General features: G+C 46.7%; 1 long non-coding RNA gene across 1 annotated transcript; it reads right to left on the bottom strand.

Moving 5' to 3' along the window:
* Window positions 1-1699: 1699 nt before the first annotated feature.
* On the bottom strand, window positions 1700-2456 carry LOC111853051 (uncharacterized). Its single transcript, XR_002840377.2, has 2 exons — window positions 2083-2456; window positions 1700-1850 (listed from the first exon to the last, which is right to left on the bottom strand). It is a non-coding gene; the product is annotated as an uncharacterized lncRNA (long non-coding RNA).
* Window positions 2457-7894: the final 5438 nt, after the last annotated feature.

Raw genomic sequence — 7894 nt, 5'->3', positions numbered from 1 at the left:
GACTCCACAACTCAAGCTGGTAAGCATTTGTGGAACCAGAATTGTGACCAAACGTTGGATAGGGGAGAAGCAGCGTTTTACTCACGACATTTTCAGCGACGTCGAATACTGCGAGCCCGCCGGGGGCAAAGCAACACCAAGCTGATGGGCAGTGTCTCCATGACGATTGATTTGCACCCACAGGTTGACTAAGAGCCAGCTGGTCCTGATTAGACTCCTGGCCCCTTTAGGCTGTAAGCAGAGTCAACATGATGCTTGGGGGGGGGGGGGGTTTGGGTTAGATTATTATTATTATGGTATGGATGGTAGCGATGGTGCTAGCAATATTGAAACCAAACCTACGCCCCCAAATTATTATTATTGTTAACCATCCACCCGTCCATCCATCCATTCTCTATACCCGCTTGTGCCATGCAGGGTAGCAGGGGTCTAGAGCCTATTCCAGAAGCTACTGGCGCAAGGTAGGAAATATCCCAGGATAGGGCACCAGCCCATTATTAATAATAATAATAATAATAATTAATAGTTACATTGGGGCATAGGACGGGCATAAAGAAGATAACGATCCACTTGCAATTTTGTGACAAAAAGGGGGCAATGACAGACCAAGGAACAGGCACTTAAATACACTGAGCACAATGATTAACAAGGGGCAGGAGTGGTTATACTACACTAGGGGCAATAAGGAGCAGGTTATCCAATAAATTAATCAATTAAGGCACAGGACAACAGGTGGAATAAATTACAGACAAAGGAACTAGTGAACATTGTAAAATACTGAGGGTACACACTAGGAAGGACTAGGAAGCCAAACACAAGCAGAACAGAATTAAACCAGACGCAAGTTGGATAAACTAAAACAGGGAAGCAAAGATAACTAATAAACTCTAGGAAAAACAGAAAACCAATAAACAAACAAAACATGTGAAGCTGGTTCCAGGGCAGCCTCAAACCCAACACTGGCAGGTTGTCAGCCCATTTAGCTATGCAGGGAGCAAGGGCGACACACTAGGGACTAAGACAGAAGGAACAGCTTGGGCAGCGACACCTACTGACTAAACAGAGAATGAACACATAGGACAGGGATGGACAGGCACTAATCATATGTTATTATTATTATTATTATTATTATTATTTGTTTGCATGGAATTTTTCATATGTTGTGTGTATTTGCAGACTCACGTTGAATTTGTTTTTTTTCCCCCGAGTAAATATTTCTCTCAAACTACAAACTCTGCTGAATGTTCTTGCACAAACATTTTGAAATCTGAAGTCAGGCTATTGTCCTTGCTTTATGATTATTTACAATTTTGTTTTGTCTGCTTCAGTGCAAGCAGAAACATGATCACTAGAATTCTCTGTTTAATGCAGCTTCTGCAAACTATTTTTTTCTGTCTTCTTAAACCAGTCAGCATTTTTGTGATTCCTAAGCAATAATGTTTAGTAGTAGCAGTTTCTTCATATGTGGCTTAGAATTTCCTTCATATCAGTACTGATGTGACTGACGCTGAAAAGGAAATTAGAGGAAGATAAATATTATTAGAACATTTACACCGCAGACTGTCAACATTATTACATGAGATTATTTAGGGGAAGGGGAGTGATTAACTGTCTGTGAGTTGACAGTAAAGGGGATTAAAAACATAGCAGTATAGCCAAGCTGCATTTTCAAATTTCAGAGATGACAGGACTCATAAAAGCCAATGTATCATAAACATTTACTGAAGTATTCTTTTAACAATCACCATCCATCTTCCAATGACGTATCCTGCTCGGGGTCTTGGGAGGACCTGGACCCAGTATCAGGCAAGATAGGGCACCAGGAAGTCACCTTGCTGGACACGTGAAGCCTGAATGAGCAGAAATGTATGGCGATAATGAGGTGCTGTTTATTGTAACATGCATTGCACAAATGCATAATTTCAGGCTATGCAACAATGTCTATATTCCACTGTTTAAAAGAATTGCAGCCTTGTATTGCAAGAATAGATGGTACCACTTTGCAAGAATAATCATAGAAGTAATTCTAATTATGGTTGTAATATAGCAACGATACTAGGAAAGAGATGATTAAATCTGTACCCTTTTAAAATGAGTACGCGGCAGGCTTCTCATCTTGCAGCACGTCGCCGTCGGTAATTGCATCACTATTAGTTTGCACTATTGCTTTCCGCATGTCTCGCGGTGTCTCTAAGCGCCCGCGTGCCTGTGTTATAAACACGTTTGTTTTCCGTAAGCACGCTCCGCCAGCCATTCGTTTCACCCGACGACTTCCGCGCTGACAGCTCGTTCCCAGGTGCCACGTCTGGAAAAGCGGGTACACATCCAAAAAGACGGCAGGTCGGACCCGGTACATCGCAGGCAGAAGCCTGTGCAGTCAGCGCGCCTCCCGATTCGGAAGCACATTGGAGATTAGACCTGCACCCTTTAGTCAATCCGCTCCTCTATTACCAAGGCTTATATCAGACTCGGGATAGATCTGTTAATTATTTCAGCTACTAGAGTTGCAATAGTCTTTATTTACCACCTCCCACTCAGAGGCTGGTATGCACACTTCTGTCTCTGGAAAACCACTAATAAATATGCAGACATTGCAAATGATGCTTCCATTTTGTACAATTATATTTACTTTCATAGAGATCTGTTTTCTTCTGTCATCCTCCTGCATATGTGCCAGAATCATTTATTTACAGGAGTAAATTACCCAGATATGTGGTGCCCCCCCAGCCCATGCTGATACCATAATGGCCCAAAACCCATAAAGTCTGTGTTCCTGTCCACTCTAGTTCTGTTACACTATCCACATGACGTTTCGCAGGCCTCTGTTGGCCGCAAACAGCCACTATACCGGGCAATGGGGGGGTCCTGCAGTAACTTAGTGGGGGTCCCAGACACAACAAAGAACAGACCAGTCCCTGCCAATTAGAACATCCTTCTGGTCCCAATAAGTCACCATTAGCACTGAAATCCTGAAGGGGGCGTCTCACTCATGCATGTCTGTCATCACAGCGGCGCCGACCTGTTTACCTGAGGGAGGGGCGACGCTGTGAACAGAACTCGGCTGACCGATGAGAATCTGACGGGACGCGTAGCAGTCTTCGGCACGGGAGCGACGCTTCTGTTAGGGACCCAAGGTGACGGAAAACAAAATAGATTGAAAGGAGGTGATGGAGCTGAAATGGCAGACTGTGATGGGGGTGGTGACATCACAGAGGCTGGGAGAGTCAGAAGCTGAAACGAAGGGAGGGCCTTACAAGCTCGTCTCCTGGCTGCCTGTACGCTGCTGTCTGAAAGCTCTTTTTAATTTAATATTAACGCATATATTTCTCATTTGCTGACTCCTTCTGCCAGTAAATGAAACAAACACACGTGTAGATGGGCTCCCTCTCCTCCCTCCGCTCCTCATCACAGCCTAGCTGTTGTCGGGACTCGTCGCATCGTGTGATGTCGTGAAACAGGCCCGTCTGTCTGCCAGAGGCAGCGCCCTTACAAGAACTGAGCAGCGACTAAATCATCACAAATTGGATCTTTAGCGAGAAATGTTTGTTTGCAAATTGCTACGTCATGAAGCGCTACTGGATTCATTTTTAGTTTTCCTTTGTTTTGTCTGTCTTTTCACAGCAAAAATATATCATGTATACATAATGTTTTACTGTCCGCAATGGTTTGGTGCCCGGTCCTGGGTTGTTCTCTGCTTTGCACCCATTGATTCTGTGATAGTCTCTGGACCACCCCAACCCTGCAGAGGACAAGTGGGAACAGAATATGGATGGATGGTTTTAACAATATTGCAAATGAAAAAGTAACATTTTACTCAGTTTGCCGAAAGGTCTAAAGAACACCAATGGAGAGCTAACTGTGTTTCCATCTCAAGGTGCCGATAAACCTGTTAACAGCAACTGCAAGTTCAAGGAAAGCTTGTGTTTATATTATGTTTCATGACCACGCCCCCTTTGATTGGCCCTACCCACATCTCAGACCACACCCTTTGACTGACCACGCCCACATCTCGAACCGCGCCCCTTTTATTTGCCCTGCCCACATCTCAGACCACACCCCCTTCGATTGGCCCTGCCCACATCTCAGACCACATCCCTTTGACTGGCCACGCCTACGTCTCGCCCCCCACGCCCCTTTGATTTGCCCTGCCCACATCTCAGACCACACCCCCTTCGATTGGCCCTGCCCATATCTCACACCACGCCCCCTTTGATTGGCCCTGCCCACATCTCAGACCACACCCACTACAGGCACTTAAAAAACGGATTGGCAGTGCTCCACTTTCACATCAGGCAACACATGACGGCCACATGACTCTCTTCCTCCGAGGGATGTGGAGACATGCTCGCCTGTGAGGAGCATCTGAATGGAACATGACAGCCTAGCCAACGTCCTCCCCGCAGACACGACGCCCCGCGTCTGGCACTTCGCATCTGCCGGCTATGTGCTTGACGTTAGCATAATTCATCAAAGCTCTCCACACTGGACCATGTCGACCGTTAGGGCTTAACATCCGTGTGTGTTCGGTCAGGACCAGGAGCCCCCCGGATCTGTCTTGTCTCGTGGAGATCTGGCTCGATGGTCTAGAGGCTCAGTTCCACCATTGGGGGGGGGCGTCAAAGTGTTCTTCGCTCTTCGTCATGACGGTTTTCCTCAGGTTTTGTTTTGATGACCCGTCTAACTCTCTGTGGACTCGTTCACGTAGTCCCCGCGCTTGTGAAAGTGCGTATGTGAAATGTGAGTCCAGAAGCAGACACACTTATACGGCATGTGTAGATATATAGATATATATCTAGACGCGATATGTGTGCAGATGCAGAACATACTTACAATTACGCGATAAGGAATCTTTTGAGAATTTTGCAATTATGTAATGCAATAAAAGAATTTTCATTTTGTTCACTTAAACGCATTTGCGCTTAATATGCCAACATTGCAATAATGACAATGCAAGCAGTCTTTAGGTTTCTAGCAATTCAGACCAAAAGTAGGTCATCTTTTGAATCCATTTTCCAATGTGAATATGTACCGACACGTAAGTAATAAGTGACAAGACTGGGTGAGTGTGTCGCCCCCTCATGTAAGATGGACCATACATACTTTGACTGCCAATCTTAATCCTGTGTAGGTTAAGATTCTGAAAGATAAGATATTCTTTACTATAATTCCCTTCGTCTAGCTAAAAGAAATCCCTTAACCTACAGCATGCTAAACTCAGGCTGCAAATTCGGCCACAAACTGCTTGCTCTTGCCGTCTACGAACGAAAATCGCGAAATGCTTCCCGGATTCATTTTGAGACCTGTGGAGCAATTATGTTACTGTGATGTATGGTAAGGCACACAAAGCGCTAATCCGTCACCCCTAACTGCTTACCTACTTGGTAAGCCTGAAGTATCTCAGCTGAAGCAAAGGGGCAGGGCCACCTAGGATGGGATGCCAGTCTATTACAGGGAACGCACTCCGGGCAATTTACAGCCACAGATTCACCTAAAGGCACAATTTTTGATTGCAGAATGAAGCCCGGGTGATGGCAGGGAACGAGGGGAGAATATGCTAATTCCACATTCAGACATAGCAGGGGGCGGAGATTGAACTGATAAATTTTGGGGTGTGGGGCCGCTACGCTAACACCTGAACCCCCCCTCTATGCTATAGATGATGCTTTTATTTATATACTCTATAACTGTCAGAATGTTTCCTTGCTATATGCTATCAGACTCCTCCACAGATCCCGCCCCTACTTGTAATCAATCGATCAAAACAGTGTAACATATGCAGTGTTTAATTGTTTACAGTACATTTGCATCCACACAGAGCCCTGATAATCTATTAGCACATTATAATTGCACACTGCATCTGTTGTAGGTTTTGCACTGTATGTATGGATGCATGTTTTTGCCATTGTATTCAGTGGCGGAGCCAGAAGATTTTCAGTGGGGGGGCCAGGGTCGAGCAGAGGTCATTTTGAGGCGGCACATAAACCTAAATATGAACATTAGGCACCTAGAAAATAAGGGAATATTTAAGGTACCCAAACGCTATAACGCCACATTGTAATTCAGGCAGTGGTGGATTTATCAGATACACATTTAATGTATCAATTTCTTGCAGTTAAGGTAACAAACTTACACTAAGTTCAAGATTCTCAAACTTCTGCATTACTCCTGTTGTAAGAGGACACGTTTAGCTCAGCCGTACCATGAGCTCCTTCTGTACCACTGTATCGTCGGGGTCACAGACAAACAGTTATGTATTAAAAGGAGTTTTTAAAATCAAAGTCTGGTTTAACCATGAAAATGCAAATACAACGGGGGGGGGGAGGGCAGTAGGGTGGGCAGGTTTCAGTCTAGGGTTCAGTCGAGGGTCACCCCTTGCCACCCCCCAGCTCCACGGATGATTGCGCTACTGAAACTTATACAAACCTCCTTACCTGTTAAATACCTTGCTTTTACTCCTCTACGTTGTGTGTTTTATGTCTTGTATTTTTTCTCCGCCTGTAAATGTTCCCTATTGTCACATCGCTAACAGTAGCAAGCTGAGCCAGAAAAAAATTCCCCGGCCTCGGCCGTGCGGCAATTACGATTCTGATTTTATTTGCCGTCCACCTGCAAACTAAAATTATCTACTTATTAAAAATGCCGCATTTCTTAGCAGATTCTTGTCAAAGCTGTTTAACGCGCCAAGCGGCCCGCCCAGAATGAGTCCCACCACAGACGCCGAACCTCTTGATTTCACATTTTCACAACAGACGCGGATGAAATCTGCCAATTTAAATAATTCACCGCTGTTAGTAATATTAGCGAAAGGCGTCCGGCCGCTCCCGCCGCACGCTGAACCGCCTCGGGCTGCTCTGCACTTAGCTAGCTGCTCGCTCTCGGAGACGGAGCAGTTTAATCAGAAAAGACACATAAACACAGGGGACCTGGAGGGTTTAGTATTCTCAGGGTCGACACGACTGATTCAGTACAGTTTTTTTTCCTCGTTCTTTTATTCCTGTGAAGACGGCCTGTCCTGCCTTGTTACGGCGAAATGTTCCGAACCGAAGCGCACAGCCGCTCGCTCCTCTGACTGCGTCTGACACCCCCTGTCCCACCCGGGGAGGCATCACAGCAGTGCTGAGGGGCTCCTGGACCAAAACACCCCCATGGTGAGGGCTTGGGGTCAGGAGATCAATGGGTGCCGGTGGGGGTCACAGGTAGACCCGTGGAGTAACACCGTCTCGCTCTACTGATGCGCCTTGACGGTGTAGGGGCCCGCCAGCCTTAAAATGGCAGGCCGAGGAGCATGAAGACACACGTGCACACAGACACAGCTCGGAGTGTGAACCTGCACACAAAATAGCTTCCTTTGTGACCAGGTCGCGCGATATATGGAAACCATTCCGTAGAAACTCCGAAGGAAGGATACAGCCATCGTTTACCGTGTAATTAATAAGACAAACTGAACAAATAAAAAACGATCCGGTGGCATTTATAGAATTAGTGTGTTTATGACCTTGATTCAAGTTCATTTTCAGTGTATATATATGGGGGCGGAGCCAGGCACCTTGGGGGGCGGAGCCATGCAGCTGGGGGGGCTCTGATCTGGCCCAGAAGGGGGCGGAGCCATGCAGTTGGGGTGCCCCTGATCTGGCCTAGATGGGGGCGGAGCCAGGCACCTGTGGGGCCCCTTTTTGGGCTCAGATGGGGGCGGAGCCAGGCACCTGTAGGGCCCCTTTTTGGGCTCAGATGGGGGCGGAGCCAGGCACCTGTGGGGCCCCTTCTTGGGCTCAGATGGGGGCGGAGCCAGGCACCTGTGGGGCCCCTTTTTGGGCTCAGATGGGGGCGGAGCCAGGCACCTGTGGGGCCCCTTCTTGAGCTCAGATGATGGCCTTTCCTCTCTCTGCAGTCTGTA

Source organism: Paramormyrops kingsleyae, chromosome 25, assembly GCF_048594095.1.
Source record: "Paramormyrops kingsleyae isolate MSU_618 chromosome 25, PKINGS_0.4, whole genome shotgun sequence".
NCBI classification, from domain to species: Eukaryota; Metazoa; Chordata; class Actinopteri; order Osteoglossiformes; family Mormyridae; genus Paramormyrops; species Paramormyrops kingsleyae.
This window is presented reverse-complemented; position numbering and strand designations above follow the sequence as displayed.